We start from the raw sequence: 26,749 nt of genomic DNA, 5'->3' as shown, positions 1-26,749 counted from the left end.
CTCTCTCTCTCTCTCTCTCTCTCTCTCTCTCTCTCTCTCTCTCCTCTCTCTCTCCTCTCTCTCTCTCCTTCCCTACTGCCATGAGCAGAGCAGCCTTCCTCCACCATGCTCCTCTGCCATATTTCTGCCTTGGAGCAGGCCAACCATGCACTGAGCCTCTGTAACAGAACAAAGCTTCCTCCTCTGTGTTGCTCTTCTCAGGTGTTTTGATCACATGGTGCTGTGGGACTGTGATGAGAAGCTGACTAACACAGGCTTCCTGGAGGGTCCACTTTTAGGACTTAATTACTTCTGTCCCTCACTGACCCACCTCCACCTCCACCTCCACTGACTCACCTCTAAGGCTTGCCAGATGCATCTTTAAGATATTTTTGAAACTCTGACTCTTTTCATCTCCTTTGCCTTTTCTACTTTACTTCAAACTACCCCAACTTGTGGCCAGGATATCATAATGGCCCCTCAGCTGGTCACTGCCCTGCTTGACTCACTATGGTCTATTCTGGGATCTTTTTCAAACAATCATCTCAATCATGGCGCTTCCTTTCTCAAAAGCCTCCAAAAGCTTCCCATTACACCTTAATTCAAATTCCCATTTTTTTTTTAAATTGTCACCTACAGGAATGTAGCTCCTGCCACCTCCTCTAGACTCAAGTTGCTTGCCCTTTTTCTCTTCTCATGTTGGTTTCACCCCTGATTTGTGAGTCACCCTATGATCAGCAGAGCCACTGGCTAAACCCCCTGGCTGTGCCGGAGGACAAGCTCAGGGTTGTATGCCAGAGAGGTTTCCCTGTGGTTTGTTACAGCTGCCATTTGTCAGTAAAGACTGGTGGCTGGCTTCCCTCCCATATTGGAGTGTGTGCTTCAATGCTGCTACTCAGAGTGGCAGTTCCAGAGTCTTCCATTGTTTTCTATTGATTTCTTATTGAAGCTATATCATTGTTTAATTGCTTTATTGCTATTTCTTTACTTGCTTTGCTTTCATTTCCTTGAGCCATCCTCACTACCTAATGCTGTAGTATACATTTGTCATTCCTTTTTCATCTCTCTGTATAAGCTACCTGAGGGCAGGGTTCTTTTCTTATTAGGTCCTGTCCCACAGGGTCTATAATGTGCAGAGTTGATGCTCAGTAAACATCTGTTGGAGAAAGGGCTGATGTTAAATTCTTTTTATCTCGGCCGGCCCACGTGTCCCCCAGGGGGCCTTTCCTGATCATGGCCTCCACACTTCCTGAGTGTACCGTCAGACTGGGTGCTTCCCACCATCTGGTGCTTCCTGTCTCAGCATCCTCTGTGGCCAGAGTGGGAATCTGTCTGTTCCCCTCCAGACCATGCATTCCCTGAAACCAGAGGCTCTGTGTGGATCACCATTTTATCTCCAGAGCTTGATGACAAGGCTTGGTGCACAGCAGTGGTGACGGGTCCTTTGGGAAGGTACAAGTATATGTTCACGATAGTCAGCCCATCCTGAAGTGAAGGACTTGCTATGGTGCTGATGGGCAAGGCAACAAGAAAGAAAAACACCTAAAAAAGAGAATACAATTTCCCTAGGCTCAGTTGCTTTGTTTTTACGGGATCAATTTTTAAGACAATTAAAATTTTTAGTTAGCTAAACTGTCTATTCACAGATGACTTGAAATGGTCCCTGGAGAGGGAATGACTCAAAGAAAGGAACAAGACTGATGTTGATGTGTGACTTATGCCTTCAAAGACACTCAGCAGCCCGCCCATTAGCTATGCCCAGCTCCTGGGTGACTGTGATTGTGTGTGGGCTTCAATTCAGAAGGCTAAACACAGGGTTGAGAGCTCCAGGCAATTTGTATAAACTGTGACCAAAAGTTTATCTCCTGCTTTCTATCAAGCTCCCATTTCAGCCTGTCCTTCTTGTATTGGCTTTTTATTTTTTGATCTAGTTTTATCTGGATGAACCAGAAGCAAGGAATATTTTATTAGAAACATCTATACTTACAGTTAAAAGCACCCCTACCTGTTACTTCCAGAGAGGAGCATATTCAAAGTAGGTATTTTTGCACCTTTTTCCTTTCTTCTTCCCTAGCCCGCCCACTTCCCCTTCCCTTTTCTTTCTTCTCCTTCTTTTTAATTATAGAACAAAGCCTCATTGAAAGTTAGTCACAGAGCTGTGGCAGTACTTAGATCATGTGACAGCGAGTTGCCATTGAGTCCAAACTGGAGTCAGCTTCTACTCCAATGGGTGAAATAGTGGAAGCGAGACTGGGTTGTCTTGGAGGAGTTCAAAGCTTCTGCCTCATGCTGAGGAAGGGCCCAAGCTTGCGGTGTAAAGATATAATCTGTGCCATTGTTTTCTAGGTGGAAGGATCCAAAGGAACTGTAGAATGAGCAGCTGATGAAGGTGTGAACTACTCAAACCTCTACACTTGCCATTTTTCTGAGGCATGACTGTGTGTAGCTGAAGTTGTTGAAATTAAAATCACATCCTCGTAACATGCGTCCGGTTGTTGGAGGGTAGACGAACAAAAACCACTGTAATGCTTAGCGTAGCGCCTGGCACAGTGAGGCCTCAATAAATACCAGTTGAGCTTGATTTTTATTTGTTAGTTTTTATTATTGCTACTATTTGTTGAATTCTAACAGTCTAGAGGCTTTGAATCTCTTCACGCAATTTCATTTCAGCCTCACCCAGGAAATATTCTTATCATTTTCACTTTCCTTTTGAAGAAGCTAATGCAGAGAGAGAGAGAGAGCTCAGATCACATAGCTGGTCAGTGCTAGAGCTAGGTCACCATCCATCACCATCACCATCACCACCATCCTCACTTGTATCAGACTTTGGGAAATAGAGGAGAAGGAGGATTATTGAGTGGCTAGCAAATGGAATGGGATTTTATTTTAAAGGATTTTAAAATAAGATTTGTTCAAATCATACGTGTAAGCATATTACAGAGAGTCCGGAAAATGCAAGAAAGTATAGAGAAGAGAAAGAATCCACCCGCCATCCCACTGTAACAAGATTTGGATTGTAATGCTAATGTGGGCTTCGAGCCAATCTGAAGGAAGGCTGTTAGTGTCTTACCAGGGGCCTTTTCTAAAAATGACAGATTTCTTCCTGAACGAGTACTCCTGTGTCATCTAATGTCTCCATTATGCTACTTACTGATCACATTACAATTTATCTGTGTATATTTACTTCTACTTGTTGTCCTCTTTCAGAAAAAAAAAAAAATCACTCCTTGAGGGCAGACCCTTTGTGTCATCATCTTTGCATCTTTCACTCAATGCCCAATAGATGATAAGCTCCCAGAAGATATAATTACTGGTTGATTTCAGCATTCACACACTCCTAAACCCACGCATACCAGGAAGTCACAAGTATATCTTCCTCTAAGCCATCTCCCCAAAGGACCTCGGAGACGTAGACTTAAGACGTAGGGGTGGTTAAACTGGTCACATTCGCAATTATATCATTGCCTTTTCCACTTGTGCACAAGGAAAGCAGATGCCAGGAAAACCTGTGGATTATCAGAAACTGAATCGGCTGAGGACTCTGATGGTAGCATCTGTCCAGAGGTTATCTTTTTACTGATGCAAATCTTGCAGCCCTTGACACTTGTTTTTCAGTGATTGACCTAGTTTTCTCCATACCGGTTTGTAATTTGTGTTGACCTGACAGGGCCAAGAGTGTGGATCTTCTTAGTATAGGGTCAGGGCTTTGTCATCTTTCTTATTATACCCCACAATGTATCTGCAGAGATACTTGATGATTTTGACATTCCAAACAATGACACACTGGTCCACAACTGTAATGCCATTGTGTCGGTTGGACTTCCATGAGCAGGGACTACCAAGTACTTCAGTTGTCTTAACACAATATGTGTGAGGTTGGAGAGAGTTCCAATTCCTGGTAAAGGCTACTGAATCCATCAAGATATGGTCACGAACACACAGGTATCAGTTATTTTAGCAGAGAATTTAATGTTAAAAAATGGTTTATTAGGGTGCAAAGGAATCCAGAAGCATCTTATTACAGAGGTGGAAACTATAGGAATTAGGGAACTAAGGAAAACATTTGGGATTGTTGGAACCTAGAAGCTTGGAGTAGGGATAGTTCAGAGCTGGGCCTGGGGCTCTGAGGAGATTCAGATCTCTGAGAAGAAGAGAGAAAGCCTAGGAGAAAGTAGAGGGTGGGGCTAGAAAATGAAGGTTCATTGAGGGCTGTAGGAGCATTCAGTTATGTCTGGCATGTTGGGGAATTCATTTGACTTATTTTGGGAATCATAAAAGGAAATAAATGTACAAGAGAATGTGATATTAAGGAACGGGTAGGTTGTCCTTCATGCAACTAATTCTCACTCTTCTTGACAAAGATGCAAACCTATGGTTTACATAAACTTTAGAAAAGGAAGTCAGAGCAAGTCAGTAGCAATATAGTTGCTGATTCCTAGAGCCAAGAGGCAGCAGCATTTGAACCCTGACACACAGTAGGGAGTGCAGAGAACTTTCTGAAACAGAATTTGGTTCAGATCTCAGCTTTATCAGGAGCGGTGACAGTACCGCAGGCATTTAACCTCTTTGTACTTCAATTCTTTGTAATTGGGGTTATTGTTACTATTAATACAGAGTGAAAATCAAAATATGCCCAACACTTAACCTTCGCTTCATTTGGAGACTCCACCTCCAAAACTGTAAATCTATATTTTGATAATGAGGAAGTGCCTGCCTATTTCCGATCTGGAAAATTGACTGATGAGCCCTTTCTACTTTGTATGTGTTTGTGCATGTCCAACAGATGCTAGGAGCTTGGATTGACTTAGTGTGAGCCCCAGAAACAGTCTTACTTTCTTGATGTACATCCAACTTTGGGAGATTCCAGACTAAATATTAGAATAGCTTGGAGAACTATCGGGCAGATGTTTGATTAAAATTCTCTCCAGGATTAAAGCAGGCAGAATCTCAGGCAGACTGATAAAACATCCAGTATAGGGATGCCCCCTAAGGAAAAGGGGGCAGAGCAAGAAATTTTGGAGTCAAATAAAGATAAGGAATTCAGAAGACGTAACTTTACATCAACTTCACAGAAGAAAGTCAGAGAATTACAGTTTATCTATGATAACTAGGTATTTCCCAAAGAACTGGGATTCTCATTCTCAATGACCAAAGTTTTATCTGTTTAGAGAATAAAAAGGCCACTCACTAGCTTCTCAGAGTTCATTGAAAATATCAGCTCAACTCTTATTTAGTATCAGGAATCTTCTCATCAATTTGCTCTCCTTGGCAGACCTGTGTGCTAGGAAAGTGCCCTCTGCTAGCGTGATAGTTCACAGGGCAGGTCTCTCGCTCATTATAATTTGGAAAATTGTAATTTATTTCCTGTTACTCATCAGTCCTGTGTGTTTGGCTGACAGTGTTACACTGAGGCCTGATCTGGGTCAGGATCAGCATCAAACTAATTAGAAGGAGCTTTTCACATCAATAGTATATATGTGCATACCTTACATTGTTCCGAAAGTCCTTCAAACCTATTGTCTTTCTCTCCCATCGCAGTGCCTGAAGTTCTGCCATTCGATTTACGCACATAGACTGTGCAGGCAGTCCTTGACTTTGAGGTTTAATTTGTTGGGTTTTTTTTTTGGCTTTATGATGATGCAAAAGCAACATACATTCTGTGGAAACCATACTTCAGATTTGGATCTCTTCCCAGGCTAGTGACATGTGATGTATGATACTCACTTGTGATGCTGGGCAGAGGAAGCAAGCAGCAGCTCCCAGTGGACCAAGTGGCCAAGAGGGTAAATAACCAATTGTGCCACTAGGCTATGATGTTACAAAACAAGGTGTACCAAAGGTGATTTTGACTTATGATGGGTGTATTGGGATATAACCTCCTCTTAAGCCAAGGAGGATTGGTAGTTCCAGAAGTTACCATAATGAAAATGCAACTCAACCCAACAGACCCTTGTTGAGGGTCCTTTAGTGCAAGGCACTGGGATGGTCCCCTGAGTAACAGAATGAAAGCAAAAACTAATGATGGTAAAGTTTACTGCTGTCAAGAACCACAAAACAAATTGTGAATTGCAATGAAAAATAATATGTCAAAATATGCCAAAGGACGGGTAAAGATCCTTATCCAATAAAAATTCAAAGAGCTAAGTGATAGGTGGGTGCTAAGACCACCAGACACATAACTTAAACATCAGAGAGAGGTAGACCAGGTAACGGATCCATTATAGCCGTCAGCAAGCTAGATTTGATCTCTTGATTAGATAACCAGTCTCCTTGGAAAGAAGGGAAAGTTTTAGGATGGATCTGATGGCACTGCTCAGGGAACTAAACGGGGTGTTACCTAGACAAGAGGCTCTGGGACAAATAACTAAGGTGCTGAACTGTGATACAGCCAAACATTTTCCACAGACAAATTTGTTAAACATTTTGCACAGGATGTCAGAGCTGGGTTGAACTGTCTGGCGGGTTCCTTAAAAACCCTTGAACCTCTAATGAATCCTTAGAGTGCAAAGTCTGGTAAAGTCCTAGGCAATCCTGATATGACAGACATATTGGAAAAGGTCATGATTGAAAGGTTGTAAGCAAATAGTTATGAAATACATGTTGTGTCCCCGCAAAATGCATGTACTGAAACCCTAACCCCCAACATGTTGATATTTGGAAATTGGGCCTCTGGGAGGGATGAAGTGTAGATGGGGTCATGAGGTTGGAGTCTCAATGATGGAATCTTTGTCCTTATGAGAAGAGAAAGAGATCGAGAGACTACTATCCTTTCTCTCTCTTTCTCTCTCTCTCTCTCTCTGCCCCAAGTGAGGACATGGCATGAAGACAAACATCTGCCAACCAGAAACAGGCTCATCATCAGTCATTGAATCTGCCAGCACCACCCTCCAGAACTGTGAGAAATAAGTGTGTGTGGCTCCAGTCACCCTGTCTGTGGTATTTGTTACAGCAGCTTGAATGGACTAAGACACACCCACGTCAGTACCACACTCCTATGCAAAGGACTGAATATCCTCAGCGTTTTCCAGAAGAACTCACCACAAGGATGTGGTATGACTTGTCAGGAAGAAAGACTTCTGTTCTTAGTTTTCTGGTTCATTTGACAGCGAAATTGGAGTTTTCACAGTTGAAACTTTCTTGGTCTTTAATCATCACTGCCAGGCGGGGGAAGAGGAAGCAGTTAGGACCCGCACGGGGCTCCGGAGGGCATCTGGGTCACTCTTCCCAGGCCGCTGCCATTCTCTTCCTCCAGCTCTGAGAGAGCGGAGGCTTTGACGTCAGCCGAGGGTGAGTCATCCTTCCTCCCAGGGCTGGCCGGGATCTGCAGGCTCTTTGCGGCAGCTATTCTGTTAGTCATTCACAAAAAACATATTGGAAAAGCTGAAGGGAAATGCTTGGATGAACAAGTGATTAAATTTCTATTTTCACGCCTGAGGATCCGCTGGCTGGCTCACAGACGCACCTCATCCAGCACCAGGCCCCCTCAGGGCACCCAGGTAAATACTGGGGACTGATTGACGAAAGGATCTGCTGGGTCCTTGACAATCTCAGGGTCGAAACTGAGTTTTCAGATGTGATGACGTGGCTGGTGTGTATGGCTTTGTGCCTATTTAGCCCTCTGCACTGTGGAATGTCAAGTTGGATTGATCCGATTTACATGAAGAGGTTAGTGACTTTGCTGTCCCCACTCTCAGGAACATTCTGAAAGGAAATGAAGGAAGCTTTTTTGGAGTTTCCTCTGCAGGGAGGGGAAGTTAAGCTGTGATCGATTCCCTGTTTTGCTCAAGGAAGTCCTCAGCAATCGTTCAATTTCTTTTGAAAACCTTTTGGGGCAAAGAATAAACATATCTCCTCACCTGTCAGAAATGTAGGGGACCAATCAAGAGCAAAGGGGAAGAAAGAGCATTAGTTCTAGAAGCTCAAACCTGAGATAGGAGATGTCATTGTTTCTTTGCCCTCAATTGATGGATAGATAAGTGATCTGAGCCCCAGAGAGACCCGTGAATTAATTAAGACCATGGAGTCTGGGGACTGTGGTCCAAGCTTTCTTCTCGTTGTTCCCCTTAGCAGATCTCTACGTATTTACATCCCATCTATAAGGGGATAACTCTCGTATTTCTTCGTCCTTAACTTCAACCACATACATATATTGTCTGTACCTTAAACCCTTGCTTGAAAGCCAAGTAGGGTGGAGCTGATGCACCCCTATAATCCCAGACACTTGGGAGGCTGAGGCAGGAGGATTACAAGTTCAAAGACAGCCTCAGCCACTTAATGAGACCCTAAGAAACTTAGTGAGACCCTGTTTCAAAATAAAAAAATAAAAAGAGCTGGAGGTGGGGCCCAGTGGTTAAGCACTCTTGAGTTCAATCCCTAGTACTCCCCTCCCCCAAAAAGGAAGCCAGGGAGGTGTTTCACATTTCATATGCAAACTGAAAGTCCTGACTTTGCCTACACGCTCCTCTGGTCTCCCTCAAAAGGAGCCCCTATTTGTAGTTACCTAAGCCAAAGAGTCTAGGAGCCATCCTTCCATCTTTGATTCCTCTGTTCTTCTCACTCCTTCAAATTCATTATGAAGATTTAAAATTCTCTATCATTTCCCCTCTCTGCACATCCACTTCCAACACCCCAGTAGAAACCGTGGTTATTTCTCTTGGGTCTCCCAGAAGCAGCGCTTGACCTCTCTCTGCTTCACTCTTAACTGCTGTGATGCTCATCACCACGCACAAGTTCGGGTGAAATTCTAAAAAAATTCAATCAGACATGTTAACTTTGTTTCTTGCTTTAAAATGTCCCCTGGATTCCCACTGTCCTTGGGATGGCATTTGGAATGGCCATCTTGACAGCAGGAGCTTACGTGGTGTGGCCATCCAATTCCTTTTTCCCCTTCTTTCTCAGGCCTCTCAGTCCCTCCAAAATGCCCATCTCCCCCCCCCCCCTCCTGGAAGTCCTTCCGCTACCTCTTCACAGAGTGTTTCTTTCTCTCCTCAGCCCCAGCTGGAAGGTCACTCCTGGACTCCCTCCCGCACCCCACTGCGGCCATACCTGTGTATCACATCACGGATTCCTTTGTAAAATCAACCACACACTGAAATTATCCGGCTCATTTATTTACTCGTGTGTACTATTTCCATCTCCCGGCCCCTTTCCTAGGAAGTTGTGAGCCTTACGTGACCAAGGGCCTTGTCTGTCTTAAAGTATGGCAGAGTGCTTAAGCTCTTCACTCTAGAGAGAGATTTCCTGTACACAAAGCCCAGCTCTGCCACCTTCTAGGTGTGTGATCCTGGGGGAAATGCTTTAACCTCTCCATTGTCTATATTCTCTTTGGTAAACTGATGGCAGTAAGAGTTCCTGCCTCTTTATGCTTTGTGTAACCATCACTCCCTGTGGGACATCTCTGGCCCTAAGGTGGACCTCCTTAACCCCTAGCTCCCTCTGTCCTAACCACTTAGCCAACGGACCAACACATTAATCCTATTTACTTAAGGGAAGTGTCTTCTGAGGAGTGCTTTTTGAGCACACATGGAAAGGGCTCCTGCCTAGTCATCACTCTCCCCGTGTGGAGGCTGGCTGGAGAGACAGGAAAGGCCCATTGACACAGAAAGCAATACGAGTAGAAGCCAGGGTTTATTTTGTGCTTACTTGGTGCTAAGTACTACAACCCAGTTTTCCTCTCAAAATGATTGAGACATTTCATGTGAAGTTACATCTAGGAACGTGTTCCCTGGTCACTCCTTCCGCCACCTTCTTCAGCCGTGGGAGGTCATCCTGCATACTCCTTACCTTCTGTTCCCAGGTCTCCTTGGCATCCACCCATCTTCAGCTCCCAAGAGAGATGCCATTTCCTTACAGGAGCCTCATCTGGCCCTGACAGAATGTTCCAGACCTCCCTGGCTGATGTGCCTGCTGTGCCACTGATCCTTCTTTCTGGCAGGCATCACACATTGATTTATAGGATGGTTCCATTAATCTGTCTTCCTAATTAGAGGGATAGTGGGTGGAGCCAGGACTTTGATTTTCTCATCCTATTGTGGCACACCCCTGGCCAGTGATGGGCAAGCAGGAAATACTTGTTGAGTAGGTGGGCGTCAGTACTCAGCAGAATACAACTCCTGCAAGCCTAACTGTAGCTCTTTGGAAATGGAAAAATGAAAAGGTAAGTTTTATTTGAATTGAAAGTCTGTGCTTATCACCACCCAGGCTCTCCACTTCCTTCCCAGCTGAATTTAACCCCAGGTAATGAGGCTACACAAAGTCTCCATAAGCTCTAAACAGAAGGAGACGTTGACACACAAGAGGAAATGGAAGAAGGCAGCCCTGGTAAGCCAGAGATAAAACCAAGACACTCTAGAAGGTTTGAACTTTATTGTATCAAGAACATGTAACCAAAAAGAAAAAAAAAAAACCACATAAATAATCTTTTCTTCTATGACACTAAGCAGACTTATTCTCATGAGCTCCTGTGCAGTTACCTGTAGGCTCATGAGCCCTGCTAGAGGAAAAACTGGAACTGTTTTTCAAAAATGTACAGAGAAATTCAGTGGATGCTACCAAACCTACAGATGAACAAAATAGGGCCTGTCTGATAGGAGCATTATTTCTGAAGAGTCTGGCTCAACAACATCAACAACATCAACAACTAAAACAGGGAAATTTAAAATAGAAGACACATTAAGTGTGAGTATTTTAACGATCACTTGATGAGAAAGTTCATGCCACACTTTATTTTTCTCATTATCATAAGACTTTAATTCATTGTGAGCCTCACTAATGATTGACAACTTTTGATTATTTATGCCCATGTTTTCCACTGGGGCTCATTAGGAAACCAGCTGGAAGCCGGACGGAATTCAGAGCAAAAATAAATAAAAACCAGTCCATGCTGATGATAACATCTGCAGAGATGGCAGAAGTTGAGAAATGATCAAAAGAAGCTCTAGTTTGGTCCACTCCATTGATGGCTTGTGAAATGCAGACGTGCATCAAGGGTAGTGATAAGAGCCCTGTAATTGTAGCTCCAGAAGTTCAGAAAAGAAAACATGACAGATTTGAATTTGAACACAAATCAGAAGACATTTGTCAAGCCTGATGGTAAAGACACCTAGTTCAAGCATACTATAATGCTAAATCTCTTGTCTGGAATTTGACCTTTTTTGTAGTCTTTGAAAAGTTAATACTTCAATCAGGCATAAGGTTTTTCAGAAGGGCATTTGAAATGTATGCTTACCATTTAGGATTAGATGTCAGCACAATAAACTGAAATTACATTATTAATGACGTTACTAGAAGATCTCTTAATATGAATTGAAGTCCAAAAGAAAGTTTACATAAGAAATCACTTCTGAACCAGTGTCCAGTCCCAAAAATGGCTTATATGAAAAGCAGGGATAGAAGAAGAAAACAATGAGAATAAAAATGAATATAATAACGGAAAACTTTTGAATAGGAGTCTGACATTCACCACCTGCTTCTTTTTTTATTGTTATAAAGTTTCTTCTTCTTTTTATTTATTTTTTTAAATTTTTTACTTATACAAATAGTTCAGAAATTTCATTTCTACCACAGAAATTTGAACTCCATGTCTATTGAGGTCAGTTTTATCAAAATATATTTTTCTAGAAAAATTTTCACTTCATCTAGTTTTTAATATGTATTTTTTTATAAAAACCTGCAAAGTGATCTCACTTTAAAAATCTTCTATTTGAATGATTATTTATCCCAGATTATTATTTTTATATTGGTACTTCCTCACCCACTGCAATTAAGTTAGCTAGTGTTTTGTTAATTTTGTTGATGTTAAAAAAATATTTTGTTTTACTTGTTAGATCTACTGTTTTTCTCTTGTATTCCTCATTGTTTTCTGCTTTCATGTTTCCTATTTCTTACCTTGGGTTATATTTTGGTTTATTTGGTTGTTATTTAGCTTTTATGATTTGGAAATTTAGCTTATTTTCTTCATTTTTTTTTTCCTTTGTGTTGATAAAGAACTTAAGGCTATGAATTCTCCTCTAATAGGAACTTTAAGTATATTCCATATGTTCTGAAATGTAGTTTTCATTATCATTAATGTATAGAAGTTCTACTATTTCAAGGTGCATATTTCTTTCGTAATAGTTGTTTTTGATAGGAGAGTTTTTCGGATTAAAATTATTTTAATATTTATGATTTTGTAGAGTTATAATTTTAAAATAAAAATTATATATAGTTAAGGTTTACAACATGTGTTTTGATGAGTACACTTTATGTATAATGGTTTACACAATCAGGTTATTGACACCACCACCTGATGTAGTTAACATTTTTTATGTGTGTTTGATAAGAACACTTAACATCTCTCTTAGTAAATTTCTAGTATAAAGTACTTTATTATGAAGTTACCTTGCTGTACAGTAGGTCTCTATAACTTTATCTTATAACCAAAAATTTGTACCTTTTGGCCAACATGTCCCCATTTACTTTGGAATAATTTCATATTTATAGAAAAGTTGCAAGATAGTACAGATAATTCCAACAGACCTTTCAACCAGTTTCCTGTGTTGTTAATATGTTATTGTAGTGTGTCTGTCAAGAAGCAAAAAGAACCAATGTGAGCATGTTACTGTGAACTACACTTCAGGTTGTATTTAGATCTCTTCAATCTTCCCATATTGTCCTCTTTCTGTTCTAGACTCCTACCTAGGGCACGTTGCATTTAACTGTCAGGTCTCCTTAGTCTCCTCTGGTCTGTGACAGACAACTAAATAAATGTATTTTAATTTCCAGAGGAAGAGCCTTTTAGTTTTTATCAACATTTTTATTGATAATTATTGGTTTTATTGTCCTCAGAGGGTGTTATTTTATGCAACATATTGATTTTGAAAAACTTCTTTGTGACCCAATACAGGATCACTTTTGTAAATAGTCTATGTGTGCTTGAGAAGAAAATGTGTTGTCTATTATCAGGGAGTGAAGTTCAGTACAAATTCACAAGATCTCTCCTATTGGTCCTGTTATTTGGGTCTTCTGTGTCTTCATCCTCCACTTGATCTATCTTGCGTGAGAGTAGTGTGGAGAGTAGTGTGGAGTAGTGTGTGAGTATTCTTCTCTATAGTTCTCTGTGCATCTCCCTGGCTTCTGTTATATAAAGATAGTTTCTACTTGCTTTGGCTCATTGATATTCAAGACCATATGATCTTCACTTTGAATTGTTAGCACTTAACATTTAAAAATGTTTTTTGCCACATTTAATGACTTTGAATTCTTTCTTAGTCTGACAATGGAATCTCAGATCTTGGCTTTTTATACTTGCCATTTTTCTGCTACCCATTTGCCCATTATTTTAAACCTCTTTGCATCACTTCAATTTTGGTGTGTTTGTATATAGCATAAAGTTAAGCCTTACTTTTTGAGATTAATTGAAATGCTTTTCTTTTAATAAGTGAGCTAAGCCCATTCACATTCACTGATAAAACTTCAGTGTTTGATCTTAACATTTTCAATTTATTGCATAAGAACTATGTATATTATGTCATATTTTCTGTGTTTCTTTGTATGTTTGCTTTGCTCTTAATTCTTTTTCTTTTGATATTTAGGAACATTTATAATTTTTTCTAGTAGTTACTCTGTACTGTTCCCTTTAAAAAATATTTCCAGTCCTGTCATTTGTTAATTAATCTCTTACTCTCTGGCTTGTGAGTTTTAAATCATATTGTTTAATACCCATAGAGTAATACCTACTGCTTATTCAATAATCAGTGAACTGATTTGTCTTTCCTTCATACCACTTCCTTGTCCTTTCATGTTTTGAGTGCATTATTTCTATTTTGTCAGAACATGAAACATCTAAATATCATTCTTCCATCTTGTTTTAACCTTTGTTTTTATCTTAAATCTGCAAATATATATATTAAATACTTATTATCCATTCTTCTTCCATTGTTTCATGAATTGTCCTTTGGTCAGATGAAGTTCATCCTTCAACAGATTCTTAGGAAGAGCACATGCATGTAGTAGACCCTGAGTTCTTCCACACTGGAACTGTTTTTCAGAGTCTTGATACATAAAAGTCAGCATGGCTGAATGTAAAATCTCTCATGCATACTTTCTCTGAAAGTAGTACACATGTTTGGGTGCCTAAGTGGCTATCAACTAGAGATAAAGGGTGCTGGTAAGAACCATTTTTATTCCATATACATGTCCTCCAAGAAGGCAAGAAAGTCTAGATGAATATTTGACTTCAGTTAAACTGGCCCTAGATATTTGTTAAATAGTAGATCTCTTCCTTTTATTGGACAGGTGCTTTATTTTCATAGTCATTCACATAACTCTCTTCCTGTGTGTTATTCAATGTATTTTATGATGAATAAATTAAAGCTCAGGAATGTTATGTGTCAAATTCACACAGCTGAAAGGTGACCATGCTGGGAAATAAATTCTAGATCAGAAAGGACCCAAACCTACATGCATTCTGCAGTGAGGGCTGTTTAGTGTCATAGCAGAGATCACAGACTCTGGTGCCAGACTGCCTGGGTTCAAATCCTGGCTCCCTCATTTATTAGCTGCTTTACATTTGGCAAACCACCTAATTTCAATTTCCCCATTTGTCAAATAGGGTTAATTACAACCTCTGAGTAGCTGGCATGAAGTGAGCATCATGGAAGTATTGCTACTGATCCACCATCTGGGACATCAGGAGATACGTGGGACTAGTCTACCTTTATGAAGGAACCTGAACCTTCTTTTGACATGACATTCACATCTTTCCAAGAAATCTGGTCACAGATTGTTTTCTAGCCTAATTTTTCACTACATTCCACCACAAGTTTATAGGTAAAATGGCTTTATAGTTAAGAAAGAGAACTTGATACCAGATTGCAGAGACCAAAATCCTGCTTCTGCTATTTCTAATTGTGTGACTGTGAGGAATTAATTACCTAACTCTGCACCTCTTTCCTCAGAAAAGAGTTGATGACTCGGATGTCATCAACCTTTTCATAAAACCAAGTGCCATGATGACATAATGTAATCCACTTAGCAAATTGTCCTACACTTAGTAGGCACTGTCCACATAGTAGGCATCATTGTCAATGTTTTCATTTCTGGGACCAAAGCACTGACAAGAACAATTTTAGAGGAGAAAAAGCTTATTTGGCTCAAGGTCTCAGAGGTTTTAGTGCATAGATGACTGATTCCATTGCTCTGGGCCCAAGGTGAAGTAGAACATCATGGCAGAAAAGGGTGGTGGAGGAAAGCAGCTCAGGACATGGTCCCCAGGAGACAGCTCTTATTCACCAGGGACAAAATACAAACCCCCCAAACATGCCCCCATGATGTACCTCCTTTAGTCACACCCTACCTGTCTACACTAACCACCCAGTTAATCCATTCAAGTGGATTAATGGACTGATTAGGCTAAGGATCTCATAGACTAATCAATTCACCTCTAAACTTTCTTGCATTGTCTCACACATGGGCTTTTGGTGGACACCTCATACCTAAACCATATCACTGTCTCATACAGGACTCTGCTTTTTCCCACCTAAACTGTAATTGATGTTGGAAGCCTCCAAACTGAAGTTTAATAACTTATTACCATGTTAAACTTTAACCTAAAGATCAGTACATGGGAATTCAAGGTATGAATAGTGATGTGGAGGAAGACAATGGAGGACACCTGTGAAAAACTGCCAAGAATGGGTTGAGCTTATAAAGAAAGTGAAGAATAAGAATAAAACTTAAAATAATGGTGGAGAGACCATAAGTCTAGTCAGGAATAGTATAGACTAGAACTTCATGTAAAAAAAATCTCTTTCAAGCTATCCTTAGAAGAACCATTGAATTAGAATATATTGAAATTTATTTTAAGAAACCAAAAAATCAAGTTTTATTGATGATTTTATTTTACTTTCTAAGCCAAATTACAGACATTGCATAATGTATGCATTTTATGTTTCAACTAAGGGGGGGGGGGCGGAAACCTTAGGTCACCCACAGATGCCAATGAGTTTTGTTTCTTTCTTATGCCAAGCATTTGTAAAATAAGGCATTGGATCGAATAATCTCCAAAGTCAACTGTAATCTTCAAGATTACCTCTACCTTTGATATTCTATGACATTTAAAAAATTTCTCTTTTCCTAAGGAGATTTCTGTGTTAGAGTAGGAACAGTAATACTGCAATATCCTTTTTAATGAGCTTTCCTCAGTGGAAGGTCACATAGAGTTTAATGGGATTAATTTGGCTGACACGTTCAGTTTTAAAAGGAATTTCTGTGCTTGTGCCAACTGGCATGAATTTTGACAGGCAGAAAAGCTCAGGCCCTGCCAATTTCACACAGGAAAGCTGTGGCTTTGAAAAGTTGCTCACGGACACTGGTTGCTGAGATGAAAAGTAGATGGTTCAATCAGATATTCTCGGGTTCCCAGATGGCGCAGGTCCTCTTGCGTCCCGGACTGCTACAGACCTGACTCTGGGACCCTTTTCCCAATCTGTAGTAAAAGGCAATCAGATGTGGGGCAAGGGCTACCCCAGAACTTACAGATGATAAGTTTTAGATTAAGGTTAATTCAAAGAGACAAAGCAAAGCTTTCTAGCGTGGCTGTGGCTGCAGCTGCAGCTTGGCAGCCCTGTGATGTCCCCTGTCCCTTTCTGACCCTTCTCTTTCTGCAACTTTAGGCTCAAGGGCAAAATCTCTCTGTGGAATACTCCAGCTTTCTCAACAGAAAGTGCTCCTTCATCTTTCTCCAGTGCCTACAGGGCCATTTCTTTTCAAATTCCAGCAACTTTACCAGGGTTGTGTTTTATACTTCTTCCTCTGGAAAGGGATGGCTTTGGGGACTGTGGACAGGGAGGCTACAAATAATTAGGGCTAACCCAGAAGTGAAACCCACTGGAACTCCAAATAGATTTTTCCCTTTCTATCACAAAGTATTGTTAGCTAGTTAGCGAGGTAGATTCCATTTTTATCTTTTCTCTGAAGTTGCAGGTGAAGGAGAACACCCCAGAACAGACCAGGTATTGATCCATGGAACACATTTCTGTGGCTGCCATGTTTTTGAACACTGAATTGAATTGATTTGAAACTGTCTTGCCCTGGAGGTGAGGCCTAATGTTATGAAGTCACCAGAACTGGCCTCAGTGCCTGGCCCGGGGAGGCAGTACTCCAACTGGTTCAGATGCAAGCTTTAGACTCAATCACACTTGGCTTCCACTTAGGCCCCACTTCTGTGTGTTATCTGGGAGAGGTGCATAACTGCTCCATGCCTTCTCTTCTCTAAAACTAGGGTAATAGTAGTACCTATCTCATAGAGCTGTAGTGAGGGATAGCTGAAGTAATTTACATATTCGATACATACCAGCCATGAAGTTACGGACAATATCCTCTGAATACCTCTGCGCTCCTTATCCTGGAATCTGGGCTTCTTGGCTCCAAGTTAAATGTTTTATCGCCTGAATTAGATTGGAAGGAGGGAAAGAAGAGAAAGAAAAGGCTTAGCTTACAGAAACAGAGAAGAAAAGTCAGGACGAGGTAACTCCCTTTAAGACAGGTGAGAATGAAATCAGATAATTTTTATTTAGGTTTGGAAGCTCAGAGACAAAGAAGATGGCAATGCTAGGCAACTTGTAGTCAGGAGAAGAAAGCATTTTGAGAAAAAAAGACAGAAGCATAATTGCTCACGTGAACACAATGGGGCATCCATGGGATGGCTTGTTAGATTCCAGTAGGCAAAAGCAGGTATTGGGAAAATAATTCCTTGTTTACTTCTAGAAATTAGAAAAGCAATCCATATATAATTTAACTTTGATGTTTTTAGATTGGATGTTTCTTTTGATTGTTGATAGTATACAGTATCATTATTTTTGTCCAGCAACACTTGAAGGCTTTTAAAACTTTTAAATTTATGTATTTCTTCTTGGAAGATATTTACATTAAAACTTTGGGAGGGTCGTCAATGCTGTTGTTTTCCCCTAAGAATTTTACCATTATCTGAACATGTGCTGGTCTTTATTTTAACTTAAATTTTGGCAAAGTTAATAAACAAACTACATTTCCTGAAACTATGCAGTGTATGCTTATTATTTACTACTTCATTGATTAGCAATTCAGAAATCTCTCAAAATGGAATGCCCATTAGGAAAATCTCTCTCTGAAAAGATACACTGAGAATAATCCTATTAGGCTAGAAGCCTGCTAAACAGGCTTATCAACTCTAGACACATTTTTCTACAAAGGGGAAAAAATAAAGATAGAATGAATGACAAGTAAACTCTGATAGAAAAATTTATATTTAACTTTGGAGAGTAATAATCACATTACATTCAACTATTAGTTTCATGCCAGGAAAAATTTGATGACCTTTTAAGATCCAAGCCTGATAACATTTAGATGACAAATGAAAATTCCAGTCTACCCTCAAATATTGGAATCAATGTGATTCTTTTTTTTATAACTTTATTTTATTTTATTTAAGTATTTATTATATGTTAGGTGTAGATGGACACAACACAATGCCTTTATTTTTATGTGGTGCTGAGGATCGAACCTGGGTCCTACGAGGCGAGCATTCTACCGCTGAGCCACAATCCCAGCCCCTCAATGTGATTCTTTAAATAGTCATCATATATGTTATTTAAAATTAAGAGGAAAAAATAATCTTATACTCTTATATATTCTTTACCTATTCTGAAGATTTAGTTTTCGTTTTTCTTCAACCCAAAGGATTTCTTTTAACATTTTTGTAGCATAGGTCAGCAGAAGATAAAATCTTTCAGTTTTATCTGAAAATATCTTTATTTAACCTTGAGTTTTGAAGGTTATTTTTGCTGGAGGTAAAAATTTTGCATTGACTTTAAAAAATTATTTCAACACTTTAAACACACACTATCCTCTGGCCTTTCTGGTTACTGAAAAGTCAGTGATCTTTTGATTCTTGTGCCTTTGTGTGCAATTGTTCCTTTTCTTTGCTCTTAAGATTTTACCTTTCTCTTTGGTTTCCACCCCATTGACTATGATGTACCTAGCTATAGCTCTTACTGTATTCATTCTACTTGCTGTTCACTACAAATTTATGTCATTCACCAAATTTAGAAGCATTTCAGCCATTATTCCTTCAATTTTTTTTCTACCCCACACTTTTTCCTCTCATTCTTGGACTCCAGGTATAATTTGGTAGACGTTTTATATTGTCCCACAGGTCTCCGGGGCTGTATATTTTTTTCCAATCTTCTTTTCTACCTTTCTTCAGATTGAATAATTTCCATTGATCTATTTTCAAGTTGGTTGATCTTTTGTATCATCTCCACTCTGATGCTAAGCTTACTTAGAAACATTTTTACTTCAGATACAGAAGGCTGGCAATTTAGCTCAGTGGTACAGCATGCCTTAGCATGCAGAGGGACTGGCTTCAATTCTCAGCATTGAAAAAGTGTATATTTCAGATACAGCATTTTCTGGTTGTAGAGTTTACATTTACTTTATTTTTTATAGTTCCTATTTTTCTCTGGTAAGATTTCACATAATATAAGAAGATATTTCCTCACATATTTGAGTATAATTATCATACCTTCTTTAAATCCTACTCTGACAACTTCAACAACTGGGTTGTTGTCAGGATTGGTCTACATTGTTTTTTTCTCTTAAGAATGGGTCATCTTTTCCTGTCTATCTTAATGTTCAGTAATTTTGTATTATATCCCAGGCATTGTGAATGATATGTTGTAGAATCTCCTGATTCTATTTTGGTCTTTCAGAGACTATCGATTTTTATTTTTAAAAGAAAACAGGTTGTCATGGTCTGGGGTGGTGGCTCCGTGGCAGAGCACTTGCTGAGCATGTGTGAGGCACTGGGTTCGATTCTCAGTACTGCATATAAATAAATAAAAATAAAATAAAGGTCCATTAACAACTGAAAAATGTTTTTAAAAGAAAACAGGTTATCAATGTGGCTGAATTCAAATAGAAAATTTTTGTCTCACATGCAGGGAGACAGGGCAGTTCAGATTTTGGTCCACATTTTAGTCTTTTATCCAGAGACTACCTTTTACCTGAAAGTTACATTATCTGGAATTTTACTCAGTGAAAATTTCACTCTGTTCTCTAACAATTGCCAACTCCACTTCATGTCTGGCTGCTTCTGTTTGCTGTCCAGTGTCAGTGGGTTCCTGTTTAAACCTTGTCCAGGGGTTATAGTGTGAATGACGGGAAGGTTAGTTTGATAGGAGGTCCTCAGCCCTGCGGGCAGTTGAATGACCTCTCCTCTCCCCACCACCCAGAACCTAGAATGACCCTGTGCTAAACCGACCTTCTTGAGTGCTCTCAATCTTCTCTCACCTGCGGTTCCTTTTTCCTTTCTTCATGGCCTTCTGGGCCATAGAGTGGTTTTGTGTAAGTTTAGGATGAAAATGTTTCCACAGATGACAAGAAGGTCTCCACTCTCTTCGCCCTTGTTCTGTCCACATGATTGAACTGTAGAGAGTGTTCCTGTGTCCCTGGACAGGTGACATATCGAAGGAATCACGCTGAGGTTATCAGGCAGGTAAAAGGGAGATGCAAAGGTTGTTTGAAACCTGCTGCTTCCGTTCATGCCAGGAAGATGGACAGTAACTCTTTTATTGGACAACCAAAGCCAATGAGTCTAAGAAAAGTCATTATTGCTGGGGTTGTGGCTCCGTGGTAGCACCCTCGTCTGGCATGTGTGAGGCACTGGGTTCAATCCTCAGCACCATATAAAAAGAAAGAAAGAAAGAAAGAAAGAAAGAAAGAAAGAAAGAAAGAAAGAAAGGTATTGTGTCCATCTACAACTAAAAATATTTTTAAAAAGAAAATTGATTATAAAAAATTAAATTTAATATACAAATCATTATTTTTACAGCATTTCCCAGATTGTGTTTAGGTAAACATACCCGAGGTATTTACTGTAAGGCTCAATAAAATAAAAAAAAAAAAACTTATTTGAGAAGAGGAATATAGGTTATTACCTGTGATGGTTAAGAGTGGTGGTCAACCTGACTGGAAGATTGTTAAAGCTCACTTGTAGGTGTCTCTGGGAGGGTGCTCCCAGAGATGATTGGCATGTGAGCAGTGGACAGCAGTCTGAGGGGCGAAAGCGCCCTGAATGTGAAGGTGGGGGCAGGTGAACACAAGTCAAGGAAGGACGAAACTTAATGTCACATACAAAATCAAAAGCTTTTTGTTGTTGTTGTTGCTGGGAAACAAACTCAGGGCCTCGCGTGCTAGGCAAGAGCTCTACCACTAAGCTCCACCCCAGGTCCTGATTCTTTCTGAGTTAGTGAGAATATTAGACTTCAGCTTCTTCAGCCTTTGAACTGGACTCGGCCCAGCAGCTTTCCATAGGGCTTCCAGGCCATTAGGCTCAAACTGGGGCTGCAAAATGGGTCTCTTGGGTTCCAGGACTCCAGCTTCTTGGACTGAGCCGCTACTGGTCTCCATGGCTCTCCAGCTTGCAGATGGCCATGTGGGACTGACTGTCCGGCCTGTGATCACATCATCTAGTCCAGCAAATGTCCACTGCTGATTATCTATACGTTCTGTCTGCCCTGTTTCCCTGGAGACCCTGCCTTGTGCACTCCTTCACACAAATCACAGCTTTACCAACGTCAAGCGCACCATGACGTTTTCTTGGCACTCTGCACGTGCTTTCCGTCTTAAATGGTTCAGAAAGGGCATCGAGGTCCTTATTTGTCCTGCTTTCTCTTTCTCTGTGCTCTGGTTAACGTCATCCATTTCCACGACTTTAAATAGTATCTTTGAGCTGTTGCCTCCCTCTTGGATCATTTCAGCCTTAACCTCATCTCTAAGCCTACCTGAAGTTCTCATTTTGCATTTTAGAGACTTTAAAAAGCAGTGTTTCAGTACAGAACTGTTCATTCTACCCATCACCTCTAAATGAATTCCCATCTTGTCTTCTCATCTCAATAAAGGGCATCCCACTTGCTCGTGCTGGAGAGTGGGGTCATCCCTGACTCCCCATACCTTCCATCTATTAGTGAGCCTAGCTATATGTCAGGCCCATCTAATCATCTAATTTAGCAATATAAGCTATAAATATAAAAAAAACCCATGTTTGTCATGTTATTCTCTAAGAAATTGACATCTGTGGCTTCCTCTTATACCTTCAGACTTCTTGTTTTATTTTTTTATTTTTTTGCTTCCTCATTATTACCTGCATTCATGAAGAGGACAGAGGACAGTGATGTAGATCAAGGTCAGAAAACATGAGCATAGCAAATAAAGTTTTAATCCTTTTTTTGTGTGTATGTATTTGTGTGTGTGTGTGAGAAGAGAGAGAGAGAGAGAGAGAGAGAGAGAGAGAGAGAGAGAGAGAGAGAGAGAGAGAGCGTTTGCGAAAGAGGCACAAAGTATCAAACCCAGGCCTTATTCAGGGCAAGCAGCCACTGAGCTACACCCCAGCTGTAAATAATGTTTTCCTAGAACACTACAGACAAGCCTATTCTTTTACCGACAGTCTGTGGTGGCTTTTGTGTTACCAGGGCATTGTTGATTCATGGTGACAGAGGCCCACCAAGCCTAAATTATTTACCATCCGGCCTTCCACATAAAATGCCAATTTGTCACTTCGTGATTTACCTACATGCTGTAAAGCTTTAAAGATGTGAGCCTTCAGTGTGAAAACAAGTAGTGAATCCTTGGGGTCATTATCACCCTTTGTATTTTCCATACCCAGTGGGATTACATTTCTCAAGGGGTGTCAGGGAATGCTGATCAGGAAGGGGAGGTTCTGAGCCCTGATGTGTTTTCAGTCTTCAAAAGGAGGAGTCTTGTACATCTTGCTAACAACTCCAGATGATGGTTGATCAAATATTGAGGTACACATGAGTATATTCAGTACTGGATCATTTGTATTGTACTGATTCTTCTCTCCTTTTCTGGTCCGACTTTGGACCTCAGGCAACAATGGCTGCTGGCAGAAAGTGTTCAAGAGAAGAGTGAAGAGAGCAACACGACAAGTTCAAATGACCAAGGTGCTTAAACTCCTGGGTCCTCAATTTCTTCATCACTTAAACTGAGACAAAAACTATCCAATCACAGGACTAACGAAGAGGCTCTATGTCAGATGATGCGCTTGTAGAATGTTACACAGATTTGGGTTACTGATATTATTTCTGGAATCACAATAAAACATAACATATGTTAACATTAGGAAGAAGTCTAACATTTAACCATATTGTATAGGTACAAGTGGATAGCCACAAAATGAATCTTATAATCTTAGTGGCTTGAGAGGCTGAGGCAAAAGGATTAGGAGTTCAAAACCAGCCTTGGCAACTTGGTGAGGCCCTAAACAACTTAGTGAGACCCTGTTTCTAAAAATAAAAGGTGGGGGGGCTGGGGATATGGCTTGGTGGTTAAACCCATAGCTTAGTCTTATACCATGCATACATATAAGCTACAGAGGTATTAAAATAACTCTCTGCAAAAATCATAAAATAGGGAAGTGCTTTGATAAATATTGAAATGGGGAAATCCTTCCTTGGCAAAGTCTCCAAATCCAGGACCGATAAAGGGAAAGGCAGACAGATATGACCACTTAAAATTTTAAAACGTTAGAGCCATAACAAGTTCCGTAATCAAAATTAAAAGACTGTGAGAAAATATTTGCAACTGGAGGAAAAATTAATATAGGAAATATAAAGGGATATTATGAACCAATGAGGAAAGAAAAAATAACCCAATAAAAAAAAGAGGAGAGGATATGAACAGAGGATTTGTTGAATTGAGTGTCCAATAATTCTCATAAATATGCTTAGCATAAAAATGCTTAGCTCACAAATAAAAAATGCAAAATAAACTGAATTATCCCGCTTCATCCAGACTCGTGAAAATTGAAGGGTTGAAAGTATCTGGGAGTGGGGAAAAATTTCTTTTAATGTGTAGGAATATAAATAATTTTGAAGTTTTTTTGGAGGAAATTTGGTAGTTACTGGTAAAATTTAAAATATGCATACTCTTTAAGGAGTAATTTTACTTCTAAAAAGCTTCCCTTTAAAAATACACAAAATGAGCGGGGCGTAATGGGGCACTCCTATAATCTTAATGGTTTGGGAGTTTGAGGCAAAAGGATTAGGAGTTCAAAACCAGCCTTAGCAACTTGGTGAGGCCCTAAACAACTTAGTGAGACCCTGTTTCTAAAAAAAAAAAAAAAAAAAAGGTCGGGGGGGTGGTTGCTGGGGATATGGCTTGGTGGTTAAACCCAACTGGGTTCAATCCTTGGTACAAAAAAAAAAAAAAAAAGAAAACCCACACATAAAATGAAAATAGTGGGCTGGGGCTGGGGCTCAGTGGTAGCACACTTGCCTGGCATGTGTGAGGCACTGGGTTCGATTCTCAGCACCACATATAAATAAATAAAGGTCTATAAACAAGTTAAAAAAAACATTTAAAAAAATTTTAAAAAGAAAATAGTAATTATTATTTTAATAGTAGCTTCTGTTTATTAAACACTTTATACTAGGGTCTCTCCCACATACTTTGCATTATCAAGTCATCTACTAATCCCATGACAACCCAGAGAGGTACTGAAAGGGAGAAAGGACAACTTACATAAATCAAAGTACAAGCAAGGTGATTAAATGACAGGTAATTTTTCTGGTATGTGTTCTTTATTTCTTAAATTGCTATTATGAACATATAGTGTTTTGTGATTGTGTGCTTTAATTTTCACATAAAACATATTATGGAAAATTCAATTCAAATACAACAAACGTGTTCTGCTTTGATTCCAATGATGGATATAGTGAGACATACTCAAGGAAAAAAACAGATTCAAGCTTTAGATAAGTTACCATCTCATGAGGGAGAGATGAGGAAATATTTGGAACAGATGTAAGACATTTTATACTGATTGCTAAATTATCTGGTGTAGATAACTGTTGCTATAGCAATCCAGAGAAGAAACCTTAGTACGTCTTCCAGTCTGTGACGGGCAGTCTCCAATCTTGCTGCCCTGAATTTCTCCAGCTGATATGGCTAATATTGCCCATTGGGTTGCATTCTGCGGCTGTAGCTGTAGATTCATCTACTCAAATAGTTGATTTTTCTGTTTCTTCTGGCTTGAATTTCAGTCTGTATTGTTCCTTTTCAATTAAGATCACCACCTGGAGTAAATTCCCACAATGGAGAGATTATACAATAATGCAGTACTATTAACCACAAAGCTTTCTGGCCCTGTTTCTAGAAATACACTACATCAATAAGCAAAACTTTCTGCTGGGCAAAGTAGTGTATACTTATAAACGCAGTGACTCAGGAGGCTGAGGCAGGAGGATCACAAGTTCAAAGGCAGCCTCAGCAATTTAGCATGGCCCCAAGCAACTTAGTGAGACTGAATCTTAAAATAAAAAAAACAAAAGTGTAGCTCACTAGTAAAGCATCCCTGGATTAAATTTCAGTGGCCAAAATAAATAAATAAGACTTTCTTTTGTAATGTATAAATGGCAGTATTCCACATGGCTAAGAGCACAGACTCTGAGCTGGACTTTAATATTGGCCGTGCCACTTACTAGTTGTGTGATATTGGCAATCTACTTAATCTATGTCTTAATGTCATCCTCCCTGATGAGAGGATAATAACAATACTTTCATTATGAGGTTGTAATGAAGATTAAATGAGTCAATATATGCAGAGCACTCAGAGTAATGTCTGGCACATAACAAATGCTCTGTAAGCACCAGCTACTAAAAGTGGCCACATTTATTCAATACTTCTTCTTCCTGGGGGTTGCTTCCATGTCATGGAGTTGAGCACTTCCACATGGACTCTTAGTCACTCCACTCTGGAAAATCTCAACAGGAAATTTTGCAGACTAAGGTCTACACTAGCCTTGGGGGGGACATTCCTATGGGCCTGATTCTGGCTGGCAGCTGAGATTCTCAGCAGGTGTGCCTGGCTCCAGGAACCAGTTTGTCAGTCTTATCCAGGCAACCCAGCTATGGCCTTGTGCACACGGCTGGACAAACGTGGGATGAAAACCAAGTTAAACCCAGTAGAAAAGAAGAGACTGAACACACTCTGATGGTGACAAGAAGGAAATGAACAGAGATGGCTAAACAAGTTGTCCCACAAACTGCTGAAGCCAGATTTAAAGTTAGGTAGTCAGTGTAGTTAGGTAAATCGGGTCTAATATCGAGTAAGATCCAAAATGGAGGTCATGTTGATAATGAATTCCGGGAAAAGCTGAACAACTCCTGGAATGTTAATGAAGTCTGGGAAAAGCCCAAGGCCCAGAGCCCATCCCAAAGAAGTGTTAATGAACAGCTCCCAGCAAACTTGAAGATGCTGACTCAGAAGTCCTTCCTCACCAGATGACTTCTTTGGCCCACCTGTGTCCCACCCTTCGGGCCTTCCCACCTACATTCCATCACAGAAGGAACTATAAAAAGGGGAACACATTCGCCCTTCAATGGATTCCACCTCTTGGGTCCCCTTCTTCCTCCAGGAGAAGTCTTTTCTGCTCTCCTTTAATAAACCTCTACTTTCCACTCTGACCTTGCCTCGGCGTGCTTCTCTCTGGTGTCATTCTTCAACATTGGGGAAGCAAGGACTCGTCACCGGTCAACAGCGGTAACACTGCTTGACCAGCTACCAAGATTAGTAGGTAATATCTCACTTTAAATGGATCCCAGAGGAACTCAGAAATTTGACTGGCTTTTGTTTTACTTGCTTGTCATGTGGACAAACAGATGAAGAGAACCAAACAAAACAAAAGAATGTAATAGTAGAATGAGAAAATGTGTTCTCATTGTCTTCATGGTT

General features: G+C 40.1%; 2 long non-coding RNA genes across 2 annotated transcripts; one reads left to right on the top strand and one right to left on the bottom strand.

Moving 5' to 3' along the window:
- Positions 1 to 2,073: 2,073 nt before the first annotated feature.
- Positions 2,074 to 7,222, bottom strand: LOC144365644 (uncharacterized). The gene is made up of 2 exons (XR_013424337.1): positions 7,018 to 7,222; positions 2,074 to 2,697 (listed from the first exon to the last, which is right to left on the bottom strand). It is a non-coding gene; the product is annotated as an uncharacterized LOC144365644 (long non-coding RNA).
- Positions 6,866 to 26,481, top strand: LOC120883699 (uncharacterized). Its single transcript, XR_005725884.2, has 2 exons — positions 6,866 to 7,475; positions 22,885 to 26,481. It is a non-coding gene; the product is annotated as an uncharacterized LOC120883699 (long non-coding RNA).
- Positions 26,482 to 26,749: the final 268 nt, after the last annotated feature.

Source organism: Ictidomys tridecemlineatus, chromosome 7 (genome assembly GCF_052094955.1).
Source record: "Ictidomys tridecemlineatus isolate mIctTri1 chromosome 7, mIctTri1.hap1, whole genome shotgun sequence".
Taxonomy (NCBI): domain Eukaryota; kingdom Metazoa; phylum Chordata; class Mammalia; order Rodentia; family Sciuridae; genus Ictidomys; species Ictidomys tridecemlineatus.
This window is presented reverse-complemented; position numbering and strand designations above follow the sequence as displayed.